The 27,531-nt window shown below is 42.6% G+C and overlaps 1 protein-coding gene across 1 annotated transcript in view; it reads left to right on the top strand.

Annotated features, from left to right (window-relative positions):
- Window positions 1-20,055: 20,055 nt before the first annotated feature.
- The window catches only part of ABCC9 (ATP binding cassette subfamily C member 9), a 454,126-nt gene continuing 446,650 nt past the window's right edge, over window positions 20,056-27,531 (top strand). Inside the window, 1 exon segment of the mRNA XM_030214004.1 lies at window positions 20,056-20,125. The gene's annotated coding sequence lies outside the window, so the exon portion shown is untranslated.

Raw genomic sequence — 27,531 nt, 5'->3', positions numbered from 1 at the left:
ATGGGCGTCTAAATGACAGATGACGTTTAATGTGAGCAAGTACAAAGTGATGCATGTGGGAAAGAGGAACCTGAATTACAGCTACGCCATGCAAGGTTCCACGTTAGGAGTCACAGACCAAGAAAGAGATCTAGGTGTCGTCATTGTTGATACGTTGAAACCTTTTGCTGAGTGTGCTGCTGCGGCTAAGAAAGCAAATAGAATGTTAGGTATTATTTGGAAAGGAATGGAAAACAAAAATGAGGATGTTATAATTCCTTTGTATTGCTCCATGGTGTGACCACACCTCGAATATTGTGTTCAATTCTGGTCGCCATATCTCAAGATATAATGGAATTAGAAAAGGTGCAGAGAAGGGCGACGAAAATGATAAAGGGGATGGGACAACTTCCCTATGAGGAAAGGCTAATGCAGCTAGGGCTCTTCAGCTTGGAGAAAAGGCAACTGAGGGGAGATATGATAGAGGTCTATAAAATAATGAGTGGAGTGGAAATGGTAGATGTGAAGCATCTGTTTACGCTTTTCAAAAATACCAGGACTAAGGGGCATGTGATGAAGCTACAATGTAGTAAATTTAAAATGAATTGGAGAAAATATTTCTTCAATCAACATGTAATTAAGCTCTGGAATTTGTTGCCAGAGAATGTGGTAAAGGCGGTTAGCTTAGCGGAGTTAAAAAAAGGTTTGGACGGCTTTGTAAAGAAAAAGTCCCCCCTTTGAAGGGACACCACCTTGTAGTGGTGGAGGGGCTTCCGTGTTTCAATGACTCAGAGGGCTATGTTGAAGGGTTACCCATATCAGACAGGCCTCTGAGGAGAAACCAGACAAAGAGTGTCCCAATTAGGGAGAGTGAAAAGATGGCGACCTGAAGCTCATACACTCAATGGCCCAGCTGACCTCTGAAGTTTTGTCTTTGTTTACTTGAAATTTCCTCTCTGCAATTGCAGTTACCTTAACTGAGAGGAAGGGGGCAATCGGGGGGTCAGCCGCTGATGGCCAGTGTTTTGTCCCCTGTGCAGCATGTGGGACCGCTGTGTGACGAGCTGTCCACAGATGACTGGGTTGGTGAGTCCTTTGATTAGTGCCGGCGAAGGAGCGTCGACTCTCTTGGACCTGGAAACAACTTCATCGTTCCCGAATCATTTAACCACCATGTCCAAAGGAGTGGAGGAGTGAGTTAGGAGTGTATGCTGAAACGGAAGTCGTTTACAGCTGAACTCGTGTCGGCGGTGCCACTGCTAAACCCGCAAGAGCTATCAGCTTGGAGTTTTTGGCTCCCGTGGAGGTTACATTGAATATCATCTGGAAGGCGCTCCAGGACCTAACGATGGTAGTAAATAAGTTTGCTTCCGATATAATCTTATTAGTGAGCCACATGGATAATCTAATTGAATCCTTTGAGAATGAAAAATTGATACGGCAAATTAAGTTCTACAGGAATAGGAAATGGTTAAGATTTTGAAGATGATAATAGAAAATTTTGAACAAAATGAATATTATTACAGATGATTAATATCGAGATTGTTGTTGTTTCCCCAGAGTTCCAGGTATGACTCCTAAAGTTTTTTCCTCTAAAATGATTCCTCTTAGTATATTTATTCAAAAGGAGTGAAGCCTGTGAAACTGGGATTGCCTTTATCAGTGGGAATTGGATTAGAGACTCAAGTGTTTGTATTATTAAATAATTTCTGGTTTTAAAAGAGAAAAAATGAAATCAGTTGTATTATTTTCACTAATATTGGACAATAAGTATGTTTCCAACGAAATAAATTGACTATACACCATTTTGGGTTTGAAGAAGCCAACCAGATGATCAATGTGGAATAATGATTCAGATAATAAATAACTGGGGATAATCAGGTTAATACCACGTTTTCTTTGTTTACTGTTGTTTAATTGATCTCCTTGTCTTGTTTCACTCTCCCTATTTTGTGGTCTAAGGAAGAGTTTATAATTACCTGATTGAAATAATTCTTGTATTATTTTGTCTGTATTTCTGGCAAGTTATTTTAGTGCTTGTAAATTTAAATTCTTATAAATAAAATTAAAAAAAAAAAAAAGAAAAAGTCCATAGACCATTATTAAATGGACTTGGGGAAAATCCACTATTTCTGGGATAAGCAGTATAGAATGTTTTGTACTTTTTGGGGGTCTTGCCAGGTATTTGTGACCTAGATTGGCCACTGTTGGAAACAGGATGCTGGGCTTGATGGACTTATGTACTTATGTAAAAACATCGCTGGAAACAAGTCTAGACCGTGGCAAATGCTTTCTGGAATTACTGTAAGCGAGAGTACCTTCCAACTCTGCAGTATTGAAGCAAGTGACAATCCTGCCAGCCTAACATCCAAGAAGGAGACCTTGTTTTGTTTAAAGACAATCAAGCCCAATGTAGGAACTGGCTTTTGGGATTTTTGTTCAACACCTTTTCTAGCCAGGATGGTAAAGTCTTCAAGATGGAAGTGAAGACGGTGAACCAAGGAACAGCGAAGACATTCATCCGACCAGTTACTGAAGTGGTACTCCTTGTTCCTCACGAAGAGACATGAACTCTGTGGACCATTGTCCACTCCAGAGTCTTTTCCTCTTTTCTCTTTTATGTTGTTGTTTTTCTGTTGTTTGTTTCTCATTTCCGCTTCTGTGAGACAGAAAGAAGAAGTTGCCTAGATGAAAGAAAGCCTGAGACAAAAAGAAATTTGTCAATGTCCATGGTATTTTCGAACACAAAAGATGGATGTCCATCTTTTGCGAAAATGTCCTTCTCCCCGCTTCGGAATTTGGATGTCTTTGTAAAACGTCCAAATTCTGACTTAGACGTTTCTTTCGAAAATGCCCCTCTTAATATATAGTTGAGAGAAGTGATTCACTACAGTTCAATACAAAGCATAATATGTGAAAATTTCTGCTGCATACATATTTATAAATAGAAATAGGGACTTGTGTAAATAAAGTAATCATTCCATGAGGTAGAAGTAGGGGAATTTGGGAATTTATAGGTGTCGATATGCAAAGTGATTTAAACAGGCGGAAGAGCCTCCTACCCGTTTAAATACTTATGCCTGCCTAGCCACATCTTAGTTTTTAGATTTCTAGCATTTGTATAGAGACAGTTCAAACAATGTTTTTTATTCCTATTAACAACTTGCTCAGCAGTGGTCAGTGATAATTTGCAATTCTTCAAGTCTGTCTGCTTTTTATTTAAAGGCACCTGGTCTGCTATGGCCTTTATTGCACCCTCACTATGGGATGCCCTATCTTCCTGAGATTATCTGTTCTCCATGTAATACAAGTGTCATTTACTACTACTTATGTTCTTCTCTCATCATCAGGATTTCTTCCTTCTTTCTTCAATCCTATGTCTCCATATTTCAGAGGTTCTCCATCTACCTAAGATGAGGAATGTTTAGCCTAATTAGCTAATTAATTTACCTAGCTGTTAACTAAACTTCCAATAAAGTAATATCGAGCAACCATTTTATCTCACTCACTGAACAGGTTTTATACACATTCACTATAAAATGGAGAATATCTTATTATACAGACTAGTAGCTATAGCAACCATGTTTATGGAACAAGAACACACAATCCAAAGTTTAGGACATTTTCAGGGACTAAGACGTCACACTGACTAGAGAGGCATTGGTGCTGAGATTTCATGTTTATATTTGCTAAAAGTTTTAGCCTGGCTTGTTTCATCTCTGAATTTGAGTTATTTTTCAGTTGCTGTACAATTCCACTTAACACTCTCAGTCCTGCACAGGAGTACCACAGTGGTAAACGCTGAGTTAGCACACGTGGAATTAAATTAAGAGCATAATAATGATTCCCAATTATCTGAATCAACTGCTATTAAGCAGGTTATAAACAGGAATAAAAAAAACCCCATAGATTTAGTTGTCTGTATGCAGTGCAAGAAGTTTAATTCTGGAGGATTCTGGTTTGCTAGCTCAGGTGCCAATTGTTGTCCCCTGGTTTGCTCCTCTAACCAGCTAGAGCTATGGATGTTGCCGAGGAAACCTTCAGAGCCTTAGTAGGGACTGAGCCATGATCATGGGCATAGAATGACTGCTTGAGAGGTGGTCTATCATATGACTCTGAATCAAATTAAGCACTTGCTAATTATTTAAATGAGGGGATAATAAGCTTACAGGTTTATATCCTTTAACCTCATGGTCACATAGTTTGAGAAATTTAAAAAGAGGGGAATGGCAGAGACGAATGAAGAGACAGTGAAAAAAGCTGATTTACTGACCATGCATCATAGACTCAGAGGGGCATTTTCGATATGATGTCTAAGTCTGATTTTGGACATTTTGCATAAAACGTCCAAAATCCAAATAGGAAAGAAGGTCATTTTTAAAAAAATGAAAAATATCTATCTTTTTTTTTTTTAAATACTGTTTTTGAACAAGGTTTTGTGATTTGGATGTTTTGTTTTTTTGGCCCATTTTTAAAAAAAAAAAAAAAAAATGAATAGGTGCAAAACGTAGAGAATCATGCCACTGGAATGTAGGAGGAGCCAGCATTTTTAGTAGACTGGTTCCCTAGACATCCCAGGAGAGCAATGGGGCACCCTAGAGGGCACTTCTGTGCACTTCATAAAAATGTTCCCAGGTACACATCTCACCTTTGCTCCCTTATCTTGTCCCCTGAGCCCTCCAAAATCCACCCACAACCCACTGTCCCCCACTACAATAGCCCTTATGGGTGAAGGGGGCACCTTGGGAGGGGTCACAATTTCCACCACAAGTGTGACACGTAGAGGGAGATGTAGGGACCTGGGTTCCCCAATGTGTACTGCACTGAACACTACACTGCTCCAGGGACCTGCAAGCTGCTCTAATAGACCTAACTTTAACATCTGCAGCTGTTACAGCGGCTGGTAAGTGATATTTTTATTCAGATTTTTTTTACGGGTGGGAGGGGGTCAGTGACCACTGGAGGGGTATTGGGGGGGTCACCCCTGATTCCCTCTAGTGGTCATCTGGTCATTTAGGGCACCTTTTTGTGCCTTATTCATTCTGAAAATAGATCTAGACCTGGTTTTAGTCCTGGACATTTTTGTTTGGTCCATTATGGCTGTAAAATGTCCAAGTGTTTGGCACACCCTAATCCCACCTTTGAAATGCCCCTGACATGCCCCCTTGTGGTCTGAACACACTTCTGATGGACATCATAGAAAAACGTCTAAAAATAGGTTTTGAAAATACTGATTTGGATGTTTTTGTGTGCTAGCCTCTTAGCAACCCATACCTATTGTTTCTTCTTTAATTTTGTATTTAAGTTAAATTTATTCACAACTTTAAAGGTATTACTTGAGTTACAGTCAAATAAAAGCAGCAAAACTGAGAGGGAACTCAATCATAAGTTTAAGTTTCTCAATTTTTGATATACTGCCTCTTTTGAAGTGGTTTACATATGACTATTCAGGTACTTGCACTGTCCCTGGTGGGCTCACAATCTTAAGTATATTCAGTGCTTTTTTTGTAGAAAAAAAGGTGCCGGTACTCATTGTGGGCGGGTTCACCACATATGGCTCCACCCCTATGATAGCCACACCCCCTATACCAGCCATGGCGCATATAAACAGACATCATTGAAAATATTACAGTTACTATAGGAGAAAAAAATAATGTGATTTTTTTGCATTATAAATAATCTCTGTAAGCTCTTACAGCTCCAGTATACCCAGTGCAAAATAAGACAGCCAATGTAAATTCTCAAATTGGACATATTACAAACACTAAAATGAAAATAAAATGATTTTTTTCTACCTTTGTTGTCTGGTGACTGTTTTTCTTTCCATATTGGTCCCAGTCTGTGATTCTCCTTTCCTTTGTTTTTGCTTAACTCTTCTGTGCCATTTGTAATTTTTGTCTCCTTTTTCTTTGCTTTCTTCAATATTTTTCAGGCTCGCTCTCTGTCCAGATTTAATTCATTCTTACTATCCATTCTTTAATTTCCTTCATCTACCTGTGGCTTTTCATCTTTTCCTCACCCTTGTTCTCCCCATGTCCCTTCCTCTTATTCTCCAGTCTTTCTCTATTCCCCTTTTCCATCCAGCAGCTCTGCTTTCTCTCCCCATCCTTCCAGTGTCTCCCCTATTTCTTTCTGCATTCTTCCATCGTGTCTTCCCTCTTTCTCTCCCTATCCTTCCGTTTTCCCTCTCTCCCTCCCCATCCTTCCATCTGTTTTCCCTCTCTCTTTCCCCATCCTTCCATCTGTTTTTCCCTCTCTCCCCAATCCTTCCATCTGTGTTTTTCCCTCTCTCTCCCCATCCTTCCATCTGTTTTTCCCTCTCTCCCATCCTTCCATCTGTTTTTCCCCTCTCTCCCCAATCCTTCCATCTGTTTTTCCCTCTCTCCCCAATCCTTCCCTGTTGTTTTCCCTCTTTCTCTCTCTCCCCAATCCTTCCCTCTGTTGTTTTCCCTCTTTTTCTCTCTCCCCAATCCTTCCCTCTGTTTTCCCTCTCTCTCTCTCTCCCAATCCTTCCCTCTGTTGTTTTCTCTCTCTCTCTCTCCCCAATCCTTCCCTCTGTTGTTTTCCCTCTCTCTCTCCCCAATCCTTCCCTCTGTTGTTTTCCCTCTTTCTCTCTCTCCCCATCCTTCCATCTGTTTTCCCCTCTCTCCCCAATCCTTCCATCTGTTTTTTCCCTCTCTTTCCCCATCCTTTCATGTTTTTTCCCCTCTCTCCCCAATCCTTCCATCTGTTTTTCCCTCTCTTTCCCCATCCTTCCATCTGTTTTTCCCTCTCTCCCCAATCCTTCCATCTGTGTTTTTCCCCTCTCTCCCCAATCCTTCCATCTGTTTTTCCCTCTCTCCCCAATCCTTCCATCTGTGTTTTTCCCTCTCTCTTTCCCCATCCTTCCATCTGTTTTTCCCTCTCTCCCCAATCCTTCCATCTGTGTTTTTCCCTCTCTCTCCCCATTCTTCCATCTGTTTTTCCCCTCTCTCCCCATTCTTCCATCTGTTTTTCCCTCTCTCTCCCCATCCTTCCATCTGTTTTCCCCTCTCTCTCCCCAATCCTTCCATCTGTTTTTCCCTCTCTTTCCCCATCCTTCCATCTGTTTTTCCCCTCTCTCCCCAATCCTTCCATCTGTTTTTCCCTCTCTTTCCCCATCCTTCCATCTGTTTTTCCCTCTCTCCCCAATCCTTCCTTCTGTGTTTTTCCCTCTCTCCCCAATCCTTCCATCTGTGTTTTTCCCTCTCTCTCCCCATTCTTCCATCTGTTTTTTCCCCTCTCTCCCCAATCCTTCCATCTGTTTTTCCCTCTCTCTCCCCATCCTTCCATCTGTTTTCCCCTCTCTCTCCCCAATCCTTCCCTCTGTTGGTTTCCCTCTTTCTCTCTCTCCCCAATCCTTCCCTCTGTTGGTTTCCCTCTTTCTCCCCAATCCTTCCCTCTGTTGGTTTCTCTCTCCCTGCCAAGTTTCCCCGCGAACGGCGCGAAGTCGCGACGCACGCGGCACCAGCCCCCATTTCCGGCCGCTGCTGCTTCTCCTGTTGAGTAGCAGCGGCCGCTACACAAAGAAAAAGAAGATTAAAAAAAAAACTTCAAACCTGGCTGAAACGCGGCACCCCGGCACTGTAGACAGCCATTAGTCATTGGCTGTTGCCCCGCAGCCGCTCCTCCTCTTGCCTTACGTCACTGCCCCTGGAGGAAGACCCCGGAGGAGCGTAGTAACGTAAGGCAAGAGGAGGAGCGGCTGCGGGGCAACAGCCAATGACTAATGGCTGACTACAGTGCCGGGGTGCCGCGTTTCAGCCAGGTTTGAAGTTTGTTTTTTTTTTTAATCGTTTTCTTTGTGTAGCGGCCGCTGTTGCTCAACAGGAGAAGCAGCAGCGGCCGGAAATGGGGGCTGGCACTGCGTGCGGGACATGGACTCACGGGGCGGGGGGAGCCAAAAAAAAAGGTGCCGGTACGCCGTACCGTTGCGTACCGGCACAAAAAAAGCACTGAGTATATTGTACCTGGGGCAATGGTGGGCTAAGTGACTTACCCAGGGTCACATGGAGTTGCAGAGGGAATTGAACCTGGTTCCTCAGGATCTTAACTCACTATTGCTTAATAGTTCTCCAGGTCCACAGCCCGCTGCACTAACCATTAGGCCACTCCTGCGCTCCATCCATGGAAAGGGCTACAATTTACAGATCTGTCAACAGCCTTTGACTGCTGACAGATCAATTGACCTGGTGAATCACAACTCCTTGCTGACTATGCTAGATGAAATGGGAATTACAGGTGCAATACTAAAGTGGTTCACAGGCTTCCTGCAGCATAGATCAGTCCAGGTCAAATGGAAAAATGTCTTATCTAAATCTTGGCCCGTGTGACGGGGATACCACAGGGCTCCCCACTATCTCCAATTCTCTTCAACTTCTACCTCAGAGGCATGGGCGAAATTTTGAACCCATTTGGAATTAAATATTTCTTTTACGCAGATGACATTATTCTAGTAATCCCACACTGAGACATAACATCAGCAAACTCATTGATGAACAAGGTTTTTGACATACTTTTCACCTGGTTCTGTTCCGTGGGTCTGATGAAAAACCCAGACAGACCAACATACTCTGGGTGGGAATGTATTACCCAACTCAATACTCAAGCTAGCTGGATCCATGATTCCCATAAGCCAGAGATCAAGCTACTGAGGGCCTGGATAGACTCTCATCTAACAATGCTTTTTAATGTATTTATAAATGACCTAGAGATGGGAATAACTAGTGAGGTAATTAAATTCGCCGATGACACAAAATTATTCAGGGTCGTCAAGTCGCAGGAGGAATGTGAACGATTACAGGAGGACCTTGCGAGACTGGGAGAATGGGCGTGCAAGTGGCAGATGAAGTTCAATGTTGACAAGTGCAAAGTGATGCATGTGGGTAAGAGGAACCCGAATTATAGCTACGTCTTGCAAGGTTCCGCGTTAGGAGTTACGGATCAAGAAAGGGATCTGGGTGTCGTCGTCGATGATACGCTGAAACCTTCTGCTCAGTGTGCTGCTGCGGCTAGGAAAGCAAATAGAATGTTGGGTGTTATTAGGAAGGGTATGGAGTCCAGGTGTGCGGATGTTATAATGCCGTTGTATCGCTCCATGGTGCGACCGCACCTGGAGTATTGTGTTCAGTACTGGTCTCCGTATCTCAAAAAAGATATAGTAGAATTGGAAAAGGTACAGCGAAGGGCGACGAAAATGATAGTGGGGATGGGACGACCTTCCTATGAAGAGAGGCTGAGAAGGCTAGGGCTTTTCAGCTTGGAGAAGAGATGGCTGAGGGGAGATATGATAGAAGTGTATAAAATAATGAGTGGAATGGATCGGGTGGATGTGAAGCGACTGTTCACGCTATCCAAAAATAATAGGACTAGAGGGCATGAGTTGAAGCTACAGTGTGGTAAATTTAAAACGAATCGGAGAAAACTTTTCTTCACCCAACGTGTAATTAGACTCTGGAATTCGTTGCCGGAGAACGTGGTACGGGCGGTTAGCTTGACGGAGTTTAAAAAGGGGTTAGATAGATTCCTAAAGGACAAGTCCATAGACCGCTATTAAATGGACTTGGAAAAATTCCGCATTTTTAGGTATAACTTGTCTGGAATGTTTTTACGTTTGGGGAGCGTGCCAGGTGCCCTTGACCTGGATTGGCCACTGTCGGTGACAGGATGCTGGGCTAGATGGACCTTTGGTCTTTCCCAGTATGGCACTACTTATGTACTTATGTACTTAAATAAATAGTGTTATACATAGACGTTTCTTTATACTAAAACTCCTCTGTCATATCAAACAGATGTTATACCCAAAACATTTCCAGACTGTGGTACAGGCTGTAGTATTATCAATCCTGGACTACTGGAACATCATGTACCTAGGCCTGCCAGACAAATCAGTAAGACAACTACAGATTGTGGAAAATGCGGCAGCATAACTGATAGGAGGAGGAAGATGGTGTGATCGCGTTACCCCATACGTAACAAAATTACAATGGCTACCATTCAAAGCTAGAGTGGACTTTAAGCTCAAGACATTAATCTTCAAAACAAGGCTGTAGCCATACCTGACATTTTTTTTTTGGGGGGGGGGGGGGGGGGCCCAGAGTTAACATTGGGGGGCACTATGTATATAGGTGTGAGTAGCACTTGGTATACTTCTAAATAATGCCTTAGAGTGCACTTGATAACGGATTTCTAAGTAAAAAGTGTGTCCTGAATCAATACAAACAACATGCTTACTTATGGAAACCTTGGAAGCACTGACATTTTTAAATGAAGTTGCATAAGTACATAAGTACATAAGTAGTGCCATACTGGGAAAGACCAAAGGTCCATCTAGCCCAGCATCCTGTCACCGACAGTGGCCAATCCAGGTCAAGGGCACCTGGCACGCTCCCCAAACGTAAAAACATTCCAGACAAGTTATACCTAAAAATGCGGAATTTTTCCATAACCAACTTTTCCATTATAGTAGACACATCACAGTATCCAGGAAAATAATTACTGCAGTAGCACATATCCCTCAGCTTTACTTTATAAGAAACTAGTAAAAAAGGCCGGTTTCTGCCTGAAATGAAACGGGCGCTAGCAAGGGCACCCCCCTCCCTCCGTTGCTGTCTCCCTCTCTCCCGAGTCCCACGCGCTCCTTTCCTGTCTTCCAGGCTATCCTCCCTCTTCTCTCCCACTCCCCTGTAACTCACTACTTTGTCTGGCGTTCCGATGGCAGACGGAGAGGGGTGAGTGGAGGGTGGGAGCGGTGTTGACGGCGATGACGACGGCGATTGTGGCGGCGCCATTTGTAGAGGGGTGGTTGAAGGGTAGCTGGGCCTTTGTGGTCACTGTAGGGTTCGTCAGTTGAAGCCATCTCTCTCTGGCCATGTCTCCGCCCTCAATGTAATAATGTTAGATGTGAGGGCGGGGCTAGGAGACATGGGCAGAGAGAGATGGCTTCGTTTGGGCACGTCCTCGGGCGGTTTTCTTTGTTTGGCAGTCTGCAGCGATTCGTTTGAAGGGTAGGAGTAGGGAAACACGCGGAGCGTGTTTCCCTACTCCTCCCCATTCGTTCTTTTTCGTTTTTTTGTAATTGTTCCGCCCTCGATGTCATCACGTGTGATGCGAGGGCGGGGCACGGAGACATGGTCAGTGTTGTGGCTTCCCCACCATGAACTTACAAACCGGTGTGTGAGTGCCTGCAGTGACGTCAGTGTCTTCAGAACGTTGAGGGTGAGTTTTATTATAGTAGACTAGTAAAAAAGGCCCGTTTCCGAAACAAATGAAACGGGCGCTAGCATGTAGTTTTTTTTTTTCTCCTGTAGTTTTTCCTTTGAAGAGAAAAGCACTGTATGAAGCGGCACTGTCTTTTCCCGGGGTGATTGAGGTCGGGGAATCCTTGAGGTGGGTTAGGGGTTGCCTTATGCCGGGGATGTTTTTTGTTGGTTGGCGGGAGAGCAGCACTGTCTGGGGCCGTCAGTTTTAACGGTATTTTTGGTCCTTGTGGCAAGCAGCGACGTCTTGTTTTGGGTGGTGTGGTTTGCGGAAGGGAGAGTACGCCACTCTTTCGGTTCGTTATAGGGCAGCAGCGTAGGAATGATGCAGGAGGAATGCAGGACGAATGCGCAGCGGGAAGCAGCGTGGTGTGTGCATCCTTGAGGTGGGTGACGGGTTTTTTGAGGCGGGGGATGGTTTTGCACGTCCTGGGTTGCTTGGTTCGTGAGAAGGTGAAGGGGGGGAGGTGTTCCAGTTATGTGCACATACGTGATAATGTTTTTTTTTCTTTGTTGCCTCCGGTTTTGTATATTGAAGGAGTTAGCGGTTTTGTATATTCAAGCAGTTTGCCAGCCAGTCTGTACCGAATCCTAGGCTGGGAGCGTGTTTCCCTACTCCTCCCCCCGCCTGGGTCAGTCTGTGATGCAGGCTAGGTCGGGTTTAATTTTTGCAGGTGGCAGCACACGTCGCAGATGGCGAGGGGCACGCTTCTTTTTTTTTTTCTTTGTTGCCTCCGGTTTTGTATATTGAAGGAATTAGCGGTTTTGTATATTCAAGCAGTTTGCCAGCCAATCTCTACCGAATCCTAGGCTGGGGAGGAGTAGGGAAGTTTCCCTACTCCTCCCCCCGCCTGGGTCAGTCTGTGATGCAGGCTAGGTCGGGTTTAATTTTTGCAGGTGGCGGCGCACGTTGCAGATGGCGAGGGGCACGCTGTACTCCTGTTTCCCCGGGTCCAACAACAATATTTGTGTACATACCCAGTGCTGGGATATTCTCTGTTTCCAGCGGCGTTCGTCTGCTCTCTGTGCTGCTCAGACAATGAGGCATTCTACAGCTGAATGCTCCTCCCTTCTTCTGTTTTTTTCTTCTGATAGGTGAGTTCTATGTCGCATTCCGTTGCCTGGTAACAGTTCTGCTTTGTTAGTGGGCAAGCCCCTTCTGATAGGTCCCTTCTGATAGGTCCGTGTTATGTCGGATGGCTTCACCACCATGAAACCATGAACCCTTTATCGTGTGCTGTGACTTCAGAATCTTTGTCCTCAGAATGTTCACGGTGCGTTTTATTATATTAGATATGGAATGCCTTATTAAGCCATATTAATAAAATGTCTTCTTGTCCCTTCCTCTGGTTCTACTGCTTTCTCTCCTTTCTGAAGCAGACATGAACCAGTTCCTGGAGTTCCTCATAGTGTTCCTTCCACCCCCTTCTCCTTATGAAGGAGCAGACAAATAAAGGATTGTCTGCCAAATTACTTTGTGAAGTAACACTAAATCCTGCAAAAAAGCTTCTCAGAGCCTATGTAGCAAGCTTAACAGCACCAATTCTGAACACACAAATATCAGTAACTGTACCTTTAAAAAGGCAGCAGTGAATATACAGAACCGCAATATGCTTCCTATTGGAAAAGCCAGACAAATCAGACTCCTATGGATCCACGCATAAATTACATGCCAGCAGAATCTCTCACCTTGGTCACTCACAGAACACAGACCAATCCTCACCAATTACAGAATAAAAGATCAAAATTAGAAGAGGAAATGTTGAGAAATCGTTCTCTGTAAGCAGTACAGCACAGGAGAAATAAAAATAAAAAGGGATTATCTACTGTAGGGAGCAAAATACAAGATCACTTTCTACTCCAAAATAAAACCCACAAAAAATTATCTGGACACCCAAGAAAAGTTAGAAACTTGTGGGACAACAGTGAGCTGTATTTTCAAAGCACTTAGACTAACAAAGTTAACCTATGGAACTTTAAGTGCTTTGAAAATGAGCCCCAGTGACTCCAACCAACTAATTAGGGGGACATAAGCACGGAGGCATGGTATGGTTGCATTTTCAATATGGTAATACTAGAGCCCAGCTAAGGAACATGTTATTTTGTGTTAGACTTCACTGGATGGTGAATAAGACCAAAAATACTATAATGCCTTTGTATCACTCCATGGTGCATCCGTACCTTGAGTATTGCGTTCAGTTCTGGTTGCTGTATCTCAAAAAAGATATAGCGGAATTAGAAAAGGTTTAAAGAAGAGTGATCAAAATGATAAAAGGGATGGAGTTCCTCTTGTATGAAGAAAGGCTAAAGAGGTTAAGGTTCTTCAGCTTGGAAAACAGATGGATGAGGGGAGATATGATTGAGGTCTATAAAATCCTGAGTGGTATAGAACGAGTAGAAGTAAATCGATTTTTTTACTCATTCCAAAAGTACAAAGACTAGGGAACACTCAAAGAAGATACATGGAAATACTTTTAAAACAAATAGGAGGAAATATTTTTTCACTCAACGAATAGTTAAGCTCTGGAACTCTTTGCTGGAGGATGTGGTAACAGGGGTTAGAGAATCTGGTTTAAAAAAAGGTTTGGACAAGTTCTTGGAGGAAAAGTCCATAGTCTGCAATTGAGACAGACATGGGGAAGCAACTTCTTGCTTGGGACTTGTAGCATGGAATGTTGCCATGATTTGGGTTTCTGCCAAGTACCTGTGACCTGTCTTGGCCACTGTTGGAAACAGGATACTGGGCTAGATGGACCATTGGTCTGACCCAGTATGGATACTCTTATGTTCTGCCTTTCTGTGATGTACATATTATACACAGGTACTTATTTTGTGCCTGGGGCAATGGAGGATAAAGTGACTTGCCCAGAATCACAAGGAGGAGTGGGAATGGAACCCAGATACTCAGATTCTCAGACTACTGCACTAACCACTAGGCTACTCCTCCACTAGACACTAGAGGAACACTATGTTAGACTCGTGATGTTTTAGAATACACTGCTCAATCTTAATAAACTCTAAAATAAGAGCCCGACTGATCGAATACTATAAACTGGAAATGTTAGGATTGAATGAATGTGGAACATTTTGCACTTTAAAACTTTATGGACACACTAGGCTATGCAAATACTTTCCGTTATGCTAAGTGCCATTTCCATACTGTTTAGCATTGTAAGGCTATGGGTCATACATTAATTTTCAGATCTTTAACTTTTTCTGTAAATTAAGTTCTCCTTAGGTGTTGTTACGACTAGTTTTATGTAAAACAGACCTTGCAAAGATTGTTAGAATTCATTTAATTTTGTAACTTTTTTAAAATCCTTCATTAGTCTGTTCTCCGCCCAAAGCATAACGGTTACGAAGATTATAAATGCCAAATTTAAATTAAATTAAATTAGAGACTGCAAAGTAGGGATTCAACAATGGTAATCCAAGGAAGAGGAGTCCAGGCACAAAGTGGCAGTTTCAGAATTTATTGAACAAAAACTTAATCAGAGGACTAGATACAAAGTTGTGTTTCTGTGAGTGACCACATTGGCTCGGTAAGTCGCCGATGCAACTCTAAGCATTGGAGTTAGCAAGTTATGCATACTTTAAAGCTTTAGTTGATTAGCTTTAATGGCAGTATCCTGTAGCATTATTATCAAAAAGCTCTGCCTGCTCAAGCATCATCAGCATCTGACTACACCACTGTTTCCCAAGTCCGGTCCTGGAGTACCTCTTGCCAGTCAGGTTTTCAAGTTATCCTCAATGAATATGCATGAAAGATATTTGCATATAATGAAGACAGTGTATGCAAATCAAGTTTATGCATATTCATATTCAAGTTCATGCATATTCATATTCAGGACTGGACTTGGGAAATAGTGGACTACACGACTCCTGATGCAGCCAGTCTACTGCTGAGACTGCCACTTTGTGCCTGGACTCTTCTTCCTTGGATTACCATTGTTGAATCCCTACTTTGTGGTCTCTGTTTGCACTTCATAGGGGTCTCTCCTTGCCCTTTGTGGTTTTCTTTGCTACAATTTATAGAGTCATCTTAGTAATTCATGAAGGGCAATTTTATAAACTGGCGCGTAAAGATAAGTGCCAACTGCGCACATAATGTAAAAAGAATAACTGTACTTATACAAGTGATCGGCACCACAAATTGGCATTTATACATGGGAATGGGGTGGTAGAAGAGAGGGAAAATTGTTGGGTATGGAGGTAGATGGGAAGGAGGGATGCTGCATGGGGTGGGGGAGTAGGAGAGAGGGAAAATTGTTGGGTATGGGGGTGGATGGGAAGGAGAGATACTGCATGGGGGGGTGGTGAGAGAGGGAAAATTGTTGGGTATGAGAGTGGATAGGAGAGAAAAAGAGATGATGTGGAAAGTAGAAGAGAGGGATGCTTGTTGGACATGAGGAAGGAGGTAGGATAAATTGTTGGATGTAAGGTAGAGAGGGGTGGGGAGAGGGAGGAAGAGATTCTGCATGGGAGGAGGGGAAGGGAAGAGGGAGAGATGCTGCACGGAGAACAGAAGGATGAGACAGGGAGAAATGTTGTACATAGTGGTGGAGGGAAGGGAGAGATAGAGGTTGCAGGGAGAGGAGAGAAATGTTATACGTGGAGGGGCATAATCGAACGGAAACGCCTATCTCCATGGGCGTTTATCTCCGAGAACGGGTCCATGAAGGGGCAGATCGAACCGTATTTTTGAAAAAATGGACGTTTTTGAGCTGGGCGTTTGTTTTTTTTAGCGATAATGGAAACTAAAAACGTCCAGCTCAAAAACGTCCTAATCCGAGCCATTTGGTCATGGGAGGGGCCAGGATTGGTAGTACACTGGCCCCCCTGATATGCCAGGACACCAACTGGGCACCCTAGGTCAATGCGGTGGACTTCAGAAAAAGCTCCCACATGCATAGCTCCCTTACCACGGGTGCTGAGCTCCCAACCCCCCTACCCCAAAACCCACTACCCACAAATGTACAACACTACCATAGCTCTTAGGGGTGAAGGGGGCACCTAAATGTGGGTACAGTGGGTTTTGGAGGCCTCCCATTTACCAGCACAAGTGTTACAGGTAGGGGGGGATGGGCCTGGGTCCACCTGGCTGAAGTGCACTGCGGTACCCACTAAAAGTGCTCCAGGGACCTGCATACACGCAGGCCTCTAGGACTTGTTGCTGCTGTATAACATTGGCACACCAGTTGACACCTGAAGACTAATCTCTCTGAAAACGTCCTTTATTGGAATAACCGCGTTTACTCACAGTTAACTGCAGATCAGAGGTTGTGCCCCACTGGCAACGAGTCTCCCTGGTACTGAGATGAGTAGTAGGTCAGAGCTGGCAGAATGCTGTACAATGCCCTCTTTCAGCCACATTCAAGGGAAGAACTAAGTTCTGTAACATGGCTAACACAGGAAAGGGAACTAAAACTGGCATACAAAAATGGCCACTACCGCATGGACTACAACAGGAAACACAACAGGGCACACTCTGACCCAGTAGGCAGGGGGAAAAGCACCATGGGAGAAGAGCCTACCAACTACCAACATCGTGAGACTGTAACACAAGCTAATGAAATCACGGAGCCCAATTCCCTACACCCACCACAATGCAATTCTGATGTGACCCTGTACTGCACTCGAAAGCCACATCTGACCCAGGGAAAGGCTGTGACAGGATCGAACACATTCTGCTGTCATGGAGGTGGGTACGGCATTTGAGGCTGAGATACAGGCTGGAAAAAAGCTTTTAAAGAGGGGTTTTTTTGGTGGGAGGGGGTTAGTGACCACTGGGGGAGTCCGGGGAGGTCATCCCCGATTCCCTCCAGTGGTCATCTGGACAGTTGGAGTACTTTTTTGGGACTTGTTCGTGAAAAAAAGGGTCCAAAAAAAGTGACCAAAAATCGCAGTAAAAACGCCTTTTTTTTTCTGATTATCAGCTAAAGACGCCCATCTCTCCTCGACTGATAACCACGCCCCAGTTCCGCCTCCACCATGCCTCCGACACGCCCCGTCAACTTTATTCGTTTCCGCAATGGAGTGCAGTTGGAAACGCCCAAAATCGGCTTTCGATTATACCGATTTGGGCACTTTTGCGAGACAAACGTCTATCTCCCGATTTAGGTCGCACTATAGTCGTTTTTCTCTTTCGAAAATAAGCTGGTTAGGGTGCAAGGGGGATCAAGAGAGATGGTGAACAATGGGAGAGAGGGAAAGTTTTTGGATAATAGTGGGATGAATGCATAAATAAATAAATAAAGATGTGAGGGTAGAGGAGAGGGAAGGAGAGATGCTGCACAGGAGGGAGGGGAGGAGGGAGATGCTGGAGAGATGCTGGAATATGGGCGGGAGAGAAAAGAGGGAAAATGCTGGACCATGGGGGAGAGGGCAAAAGGGATGAGAGCAGGGACAGGAAAATGCTGGGGAAGCAGATGCTGGGCTGGACAGAAAGAGGGAGCAGATGCTGGGCTTGATGGGTGGAGAGAGGGAGACAGTGGGAATGGTGGTCTCTACTTTAGTGTGGGAGAGGCCAAGGGGTGGAAGTGGCAAGGAAATGAATGAGAGGAAGATAGTGATTATAGGGGGTAGAAATATGGTAATAAGGGTGTAGATGGAAGGGAGTGGAAAGCTTGGGAAGGAGTGAGATGGGGAATTGAAGAGCTAGTGGGTGAAAGAAGGAGATGGAAATTTGATAGGTATCTGAAAAGTAAAAAGAAGTACAGGGGTTAGAAAGAGAGTGAAATTCAAATGGACAGAGAGGCAGAAAAGAAAAAAAAAAGAGAGGAAAGAGCAAAAATGGAAAGATCAATATGTCAGAGGCAAGAGCAGTGAGGGAATAGAAGACAGGAGAAAAGACAAATAGGCAGCAGCCTTTTGAAGAAGAACTAGCAGAAGACAGACATGAAAGTGGAAAAGAGACACTGAAATCAACATGATGGAAAAATAAAATGTCCAGACTACAAAGGTTGAAAAGGCATTTTATTTTGAATTTATTAACTGAAATATGTTAGCTTGGCGGGGGGAAAAAAGAGTGGTCCTCACAACTTCCACAAAAAGTCAAGCAAAAACAACGCGGGTGAAAGTGAGTGAAATTCCAAATGACCAAGGCAAACAAGGAGTAAGAGCATTCTAGAGTTTATTTGCCATAATATGCTGACCCAAAGACCCTACAAGGGCCATGTTTCGGCACAAAGCCTTCCTCAGGAGTTGTAACAATTCAGATAAAGTCAGCTTCACAGAGTATATAAATAGAAAAATAAATTGAAGCACTGGGGCAATGTGTGCTGTAAGGTGTAGTAATCTCTGATGTCGTCCAAAACTCCGTTCTACTAAGCTTGGCAGATGGCGTCAGTATCCTTGAGCTACCGACAACTAAGCATGCCTAGGGTGCCAGCATTGGTGGCTCAAGAAGTTGCTGCTGCTGCCTGCTAATCGTAGTAAAAGGGCCATCTTTGGAGGAAGTCTTCAGCTAACAGAGCTTGGAGATCTTCATGAGCTACAATATTTATGTTTTGATTTGGGAGGGGTGAAGAGTAAGGAGAAGAAGGGGCAATGGCAGAGAGAAAATTTTGTGCACACCCAAAATTGGCTGTCTGGCTATGCCACTGTTATTCACATGAGATGGTATTTCATTGAATGGCTACCCTCATTATAGGAGTGTCAGAATGTTAATTAAAGCATATTGTGCTAAATTGTTGTAGAGAGCCAGCCCTAGTTCAAGTTAATTGGAAACATTATCTTTAATCTGATATGCCACAGGCAATTACTGGCCCCTTTAGTCCGAAATGAATTCGTGGGGATATTAGAGAATTATCACAAAAACTAGTTAGCTAGTTATTCAAAAAAATGTATCCATTTACTTCCCAGCTGCTGAATATTCCCAGGCAAAGATAACCTGATAGCTTATTTGGTCTGGGTCAAGTATTTTTTTTAAATCATATTTAACTGGATAATTTTAACCAGATAACATCTGTTTAAAATTTAACCATGCGCTCAGTACACCTGTCCCTTCCCATATTAACTGGTTAACTTTTCTGGACAAAAATATTAATCAGTTTGCAGGGCAGGAAATTCAAAATGTTGTGTGAGTAACTCCCGACTTATGAGGACAAATCTTTCAAATGTTAGAGTCCAGAAATCCTGATGATATTCTTATGCAGTTAAATGTCAGGAAACTGCCAAAATAGCCAACATATGAGCTAAATCTAAACAAAGAAATAATTTATACCAATAATTTTCAACTCTGTCCACAAGAATCACCTTGTAGAACGGGTGTGGGCAACTCCAGTTCTCGAGGGCCACAACCCAGTCAGAGTTTAAAGATTTCCACAATGAATATGCATAAGATTGATTTGCATACAATGGAAGCAGTACATGCAAATTGATCTCATGCATATTCATTGAGGAAATCTTGCCCACCCTTGTCGTGGTACATGTAGATATATGTTACGCATATTTATTGTGATTGTGACAATCAGAATGTTTTCTCAAGAACTAGACTGAGAACCAATGAACTATACTGTTACATTATAGCATAATAAGAAAACAGAACTTAAAAAGAGAAATACACTACTGATATATAACTCAGAGAGGTAGGTACAAAGTCAGGGGGAATAGGGCGCATTAGTAAATATTAAATAAGACTTTAACGCTGGCATTTAGATTCCCCCCATTGTCTTTCCCATGATAAAAAGTAGGGAAAAAGAAACAATTTCTTACCAGTTTGTTGAAATCCGATAGGAGGCAGCATCTGATCTTACAGCCTAAAATAGCATATTCTCCAGCAGCTGCCCCTCTTATTAAAGAACAAGCTTGCAGTCGGGATGAACTCTGATCAGTAAATATCACAAGAGTTTATCTTTCAGTTTTAAAAGGTAAGATATTGGGTTTTTGCTACTATATTCTAATATTTTAGAAATGGAAAGGGAATCTGCAGGAATATTGGAGATTCTTTCCCTGATCTTAAAAGCAGTGAAGTGTCTTTGTTTCCATGCTACAGTTTTCTTCAGTGAAAGGTTACACAACTTAAAGAAAATTATGCACAGCCATTCTTGTACTTCTCTCCTGATTCTTAAAACTTTCAGTTTTGAGATGCTTAGCCTGTAAGAATTATAAAAATGTGAACCATAAACTAAAGATTATTTGATAAAGAGTAATGAATCGTAACATCAACTTTATGAACTAACTTCTTTTTGTAACAGATTGTACAGATTCTATTAAGAGAACAAAGTAGAATGATGTTAGGGGAAGTGAAAAGCAGCATTGAAAGCAAGAATCTGAAATTTAGCATTATTTGTCTTTTTCCTTCCTGCTAATTCAGTCCTGCTGGTAAAATTAAAGAACCAAGACTTTCAATGTTTGTATTATTTGTAATACCTTTACTTTCAGCAGATCAGTGTGTTGAATTCTGGACTCTGACAACTAATATCCTGCACTGACCTGTCTGCTATTTGCAGACAATAATATAATTTACTGTAAAACAAAAAGCAAAGAAAGCACACATATTTGTGAACTTAATGAAACCGAATAAGAATAGTTCAATTATTCTTGCTTCAAAAATATCTAGCTCCACAAGATGTGAGCAATGCAGTTTCCAGTATTCATACTGGCCTAGAGAAAACTTGATTTCTTTTACTATTCGGCTCATTTTTGAAAACGAAGAGCGCCCATCTTTTGACAGAAATCGGGAGACGGGCATCCTTCTCCCAGAGTCACCCAAATCGGCATAATTGAAGGCCACTTTTGGGCGCCCTCAACTGCTTTTCGTCACAGGGATGACCAAAGTTTTCGGGGGGGGGGGGGGGGGGTGTTGGAAGCATATCGAAGGCAGGACTGGGGCGTGCTTAACACATGGGCGTCCTCGGCCGATAATGGAAAAAAGAAGGGCGTCCCTGACGAGCACTTGGCCAACTTTACTTGGTCCATTTTTTCTTGCGACCAAGCCTCAAAAAGGTATCCGAACTGACCAGATGACCACCGGAGGGAATCGGGGATGACCTCCCCTTACTCCCCCAGTGGTCACTAATAGGGCCGCCAAGAGGGGGGCAGGGGGGACAAAATTCCCCGGGCCCGGGCCTCCAAGGGGGGCCCGGAGCCGCAGTCCCTTCCACCCGCCCACCTCCGTCCACCACCGGGCCGGGCCCCCCTGAATTCAAATCATAGCGCCTCACCTCGACCTCACTCCATGTGAAAGAAGCGCAGCAGTGGCAGTCTGCAGATCGCCTCCCTTCGGGCCTTCCCTCACTGTGTCCTGGCCTCGTCTGACGTAACTTGCATGAGGGAAGGCCCGAAGGGAGGCGATCTGCAGACTGCCGCTGCTGTGCTTCTTTCATATGGAGCGAGGTCGAGGTAAGGTACTATGATTTGAATTCAGGGGGCCCCAGCCCGGTGGTGGATGGAGGGGGGCAGGTGGAGGGGGGTGGCCTTGCCCCGGGCCCGGCCCAGTCTCTCGGCGGCCCTAGTCACTAACCCCGTCCCACCCTAAAAAAGAACTTTAAAAATATTTTGTGCCAGCCTCTATGCCAGCCTCAAATGTCATACCCAGCTCCCTGACAGCTGTATGCAGGTCCCTGGAGCAATTGTAGTGGGTGCAGTGCACTTCAGGCAGGTGGACCCAGGCCCATCCCCGCCCATCTTGTTTCGATAATACGGGCTTCCCCACTCCTTCGCCACGACGTCCTGTGAGGACATCCTCAGGAAAACGCCCCGTTCGATTATGCCCCGCTTTATGTGTTTTCTGTTGGTCCAACAATAGGTATTTAACAATTGTACATATGAAATTTGAAATCACATAAAGCCTTTCCTTGTTTTCAGTTATTCTATGTAATTTTGAAAGTTCACTTTCAACATCCTAATTCTTACGTTGATTTAATATAATGCATCACAACTTGCACAGAATGGACTACGCTCACCAAACATGGCAGGGGCCCTTTTACTAAAGCATGTAGGCACATACGCATGTCCAACAGTGTCAAGTTGGAACTACTGCCCGGCTACCACATGCCCCGGGCGGTAATTCCATTTTTGACGTGGGTACAAAACACGCGGTAGAAAATATTTTCTATTTTCTACCACGTGGTGCTTACTCGGCAGTAAGCAGCAGTTTATGCGTGCTGATGCGTGCCACCCAGTTAGTGCATGAGACCTTACTGCCAAGTCAATGGGTGGTGGTAAGGTCTCAGGCCAAAAATGGATGCGCATTGGTTTTAATTTTGCCGCACGTCCATTTTCAGCCACAAAAAAGACTTTTTTTTCCGGGCGCACAGAAAATGGACCTTCGTGCATCCAAAACACATGCCTACACCAGCGCAGGCCATTTTTCGGCGCACCTTAGTAAAAGGGCACCTGTATCATTCATAAAATTAACCCATCCCATAATGGGTGCATCTTATCACCTAGGAAGATATTTATAGTAATGGGGTGAATGCTATTTAATTATGCCCTCCCAATTTCTTTTAAGCTATGTTTTTATAACTTTGAGAATATTGTGGATGAGTGGGATATGAAGGTTTTAAATAAAAATAAATGAGTACATTGATGCTTTCTTAAGGAAAGAATAGAAGACTGAGGGAGAGGAAGGGGATATGCTGTTTTTTCTTTAATATCTGAAAGGTAACCAAACTTTTTGCATCACAGCTGGAGGGCTCCAAGGGGCCCTTTTACTAAGCCGTGTAAGCATTTAAACTCGCCCAACACGTGCCAAAATGGAGTTACCGCCCAGGTACCACGTGGATCTTGCGGTAATTTCATTTTTGGCACGCGTCAGATATAAGCGTCTGAAAAATAATTTTTATTTTCAGCTGTGCGTATTGGCCACACGCCAAGTGGCATTTGACGCACATAGGTCATTACTGCCCGGTTACCATGTGAGACTTTACCGCTAGGTCATTGGCTGGCAGTAAGGTCTTAGACCCAAAATGGACGTGCGGCAATTTTCATTTTGCTGCACTCCTAGTCTATCATTCTTACAAGAAGTTCAGGCATACATTAGATCTAAGTGTCCTGCCTTTGTTCTTTTCTTTCTAGTTGTAATTTAGGTAACCTAAATACCTAAATACAATTCCATTATTGTGGTCTGACCACAAGCTGGTAAAATTAACTGTCTTATCAAAGGAATCAACTTTCAAGAAAATCAGGACCCTTATTTTATCATCCTCACTTTAATATTCCTTTATCTCTTGTTTGCCCTGTTTGTCTGTCCTAATTAGATTGTAAGCTCTGTCGAGAAGGGACTGTCTCTTCATGTTCAAGTGTACAGCGCTGCGTACGTCTAGTAGCGCTATAGAAATGATAAGTAGTAGTAGTAGTAGATATACAAGAGATTTGTCCTGAAAACTTTGGAAGTTACAGATATGGACTTTAGTTTAATCAAAGGAAGAGGTTAAATATTTCCATAGTACAATAATGCAAATTAAAAACATACATAATGAGAACAACATAGATTTATCATATATTTTAAATAAATAGAATCAGCATCTATTCTAATAAAAGTGTGATGACTTTGCCAAATTGCAAAGAAAAATTTTATGTACATGGAACTTGTAACTTAATATACACAAAAAATATAAATGTACTTATAAAAATCACCCACACTCAATATTGAATTTCTGTATTAAATGGTGTCAAATCAATTATATGTCAAAAAATCTTCTAATTTTAAAAGTATCAGCACAAAAAGAAAATATTTACAACCTATCTTAATAAATGTTACAATTAAATCTGTATCACAGTTAAATCCCCCTACCCCTGGCATATCTGTTAATTTATAAACTTAATTTATAGTCAATTATTCTAATTAAGAGAACATGAGGGAATTTTATCCTTACAAGTGATTGCCCTAACTGATTTATTTACACTTGCTGAAAAGCAAATACTAAATAAATCATATGATATATCATATATCATAAGGCTCTTTATATTAATCTAATGACTCTTTATATTAGTCTAATATCCCTTCTCCCTTAACATGATTTAATTAATTAAACAACTCATCAATATTAAGATGCATACAACAGTCTAGCAGCAAGAAGGGTGCTATTTGGGTTATACATTGATTGACAAATGTATGATTATCTCCCAGTTGCTAAGAGGTTATATGTGTGCGCTTGGTTCAAAGAGCTCCTAGCTCTTAGAGAATAAGTGATTGGTCATTTTTAGTAGTGTAACCCCTGATGCAGCCCGTGTATGGGCAAAACGTGAACCACATTGGGTATTTTTAAATAAAGGCATCATTTTATATAGTGGATTTGTATCTGCTCTCTTTTTGCATCTACCATCCACCAGGACAGAAAGAACAGACAGATGAAGAAATGCTTACAGAAATTAGGAAAGCTGGTAAATTGGGCAGCAGTATAATAATGGGTGATTTCAATTGCCCCAATATTGACTAGATAAACGTTATATCAGGGAGTAAAATTCCTAGATGTAATAAATGACTGTCTCTTGGAGCAACTCCTCCAGGAACCAACAAGAGGTGGAGCTATTTTAGATCTAGTCCTTAGTGGAATGCAGAGCATTGTATGAGAGGTAACAGTGTTGGGTCCGCTGAGAAACAGTGATCATAACATGATCAAATCTGAGCTGATATCTTGAGTGAAATCACTAAGGAAATCTACTGTAGCAGCATTTAATTTTCAAAAGGGCTATGACAAGATGTGGAAAATTGTTAAAAAGAAGCTAAAAGGATCGGCTGCAAAGGTTAGGACTTTAAATTAGGCTTGGATGCTGTTTGAAAATACCATCTTGGAAGCCCAGACCAGGTGTATTCTACATATTAGAAAAGGTAGAAAAAAAGAGCAAATGACAGCCAGTGTGTTTAAAAAGTGAAGTGAAAGAGGCTATTAGAGCCAAAAGAACGGGGTAAGCCAGAATGATAAGCTATACGAGTGAGACATAAAATTTTGAACCAAATCCAATATTGAATAGACAGCCAATGTAGTCTAATCAAAAGTGGGGTAACAGAGTCATATTTACAAGCTATATATAACAGTCGAGCAGCCGAATTTTGCAATATTTGTAATCTTTTCAGTTTACTGACACCAGCATAGAGTTGTACTAAAGTGAGAACTAAGGTGTGTGATGTGGAATAATTAAAAAATGGAAAAAGGATCCCGAATGATGAAAATAAGAAGCAGCATAAGCACTGGCAAGTTAGATGTAAAGCATCGATAAAAATGAGGGGGAACTGAAAGAAATCTCAGAGAACCTGGACGATGTATTGAGCCACAATCAACAAATTAAAAGTAGTAAATCGGGTGGACCAGATGGTATGCACCCTAGGATAATGAAAGAACTCAAACACAAAGTTGCTGATCTGCATTTAGTGTCTGGAAAAGAGATGGCTGAATGGGGATAGGATTGAGGTCTACAAAGTCCCGAGTGGCGTAGAATGAGTAAAAGTGAATTGATTTTTTACTCTTTCAAAAAGTATGAAAACTAGGGGACACTCAATGAAGTTACATGGAAATACTTTTAAAATAAATAGGATGAAATATTTTTTCATTCAATGAATAGTTAAGCTCTGGAACTCGTTGCCAGAGGATGTAATAGCAGCAGTTAGCATATCTGGGTTTAAAAAAAGGTTTGGACATGTTCCTGGAGGAAAATTCCATAGTCTGCTATTGAGATACATATAGACATGGGGGTAACCACTGTTTGCCCTGAGATTGGTAACAAGGAATGTTGATGCTGTTTGAGTGTCTGCCAGGTGCTTGTGAACTGGATTGGCCACTGTTGGAAACAGGATACTGGGCTAGATGGACCATTGGTCTGACCCAGTATGGCTATTCTTATGTTCTTATGTCTCTCTCGGGCAGGCTATACTAGTACCTTATACACTTGACACCTGGTGCTTCCACTTGGGGAAGAAAGGTGTTAGTGGGTGGGATTTCCCCCTCCCCTGGGAAACCCCCAAAAGACTGCTATGATCAAGGGTGGCTGAACTGATTAAAAGGTTTGTTTAACTATTTACAAATTATGTTATATGAAACCAATAAGACATTCCCTGAGAGTATCTGAATACCCATAGGCAACTAAGTAGGAAAGGGGGGGGGGGGGGGCTTTGCACCTCTTCCTCTTGATCCCCTTTGCCCAGATCCTGCCCTGTCCTGATGTCCTCCTCTCATCTATTGATGTGCAGTTCAGTGATCGGATCCGAATCACCAAATTCAGTGTGGGGCCTGCTCAAGCTTGGCAGTCCCCTTCTCCCTCCTCTTGCAGGGCTTCTTGTTACTGTTAAAAACCTACAAGGAAAAAGAAGGGACTGGGGTACTGCTAGATGATGAATTCTGTCATTAGTGTTGATGTGCTTGGGGAACTGATTGCTGAATAGCAGATTGAGTGGTAAGATGTACCACTTTTCTACATGAATTACCTTTTTAAATAGTTTTCTTAGCTCCCTTTAACATCCCTGCGATTATTTTGTGTACCCATGTATACAATGTATGAGCTGTTTTGATGGTCCTGTCTCTCTCCCCCTAGCTCAAGATTTCTTCAACTTGCTTTGTTAGGGCTTTCTGACTGAGCCTGTGATGACAGAACAACTATTGCCCTGTGTAGTCCTCTTAGGTATCGAAGGGTTAAATTCCTTTGTGAGATCTCACTGTAGCTCTTAAAACTCACAACATAGCAAGTCCTTTTACAGAATTCAGTATAGTGTGCTGAGCCAGGAAAGCTAGGATCCAAATTCCATTTCTCCCCCTGGTAGTTCTTGTGACTTTAGTCGTCATTTCATCCTCTGTTATTCCAGGTATAATCTAAGCCATTTGAGAAGAAAATACCTACTGATCAGAAATGTAACTTGCTTTGAGCTTGGGTTTAATAAATCCAAAAAGTTCACTTGTGCCGTTTGATCAAAATCCACCTCATATTTCTTCTCAAATGTAAGTTCATACTTTTTATTAAGGGCAGGCTGGTGCCACTTTCTTATATGGCAGACATTAAGGGAAAACCCAATAATTGGCATCCCAAGGAGTTCACAGAAGGATCCTATTCTATAAAGTAACCTAGGCACCTAGGTACCATTATATACTCGCAAAACCAGGTATTGATGTCCCAAACATCTAGGTGTTGTAATATCTGTAATCCGGGTAGCAAACGTTCAGGGGGTGGTAGGCTCCCTTCAGCAGTCCACAAACAAAGTCCTTCCAGACAACACAGCGTTTAGTTCCAAACAGTTTATTTCCCCTACTCCACAAAATCTCAGTTCAAGGGGGTTAAAGTCCCATTCAGTTTCCAAAATAAAGCAACATGAAAAAACTTCCCTTTAAATCCAAGTTCTCCC

The sequence above is a fragment of the Microcaecilia unicolor genome, chromosome 9, assembly GCF_901765095.1.
Source record: "Microcaecilia unicolor chromosome 9, aMicUni1.1, whole genome shotgun sequence".
NCBI classification, from domain to species: Eukaryota; Metazoa; Chordata; class Amphibia; order Gymnophiona; family Siphonopidae; genus Microcaecilia; species Microcaecilia unicolor.
Note: the sequence above shows the minus strand (reverse complement) of the source record. Positions and strands in the feature narration are given on the sequence as shown.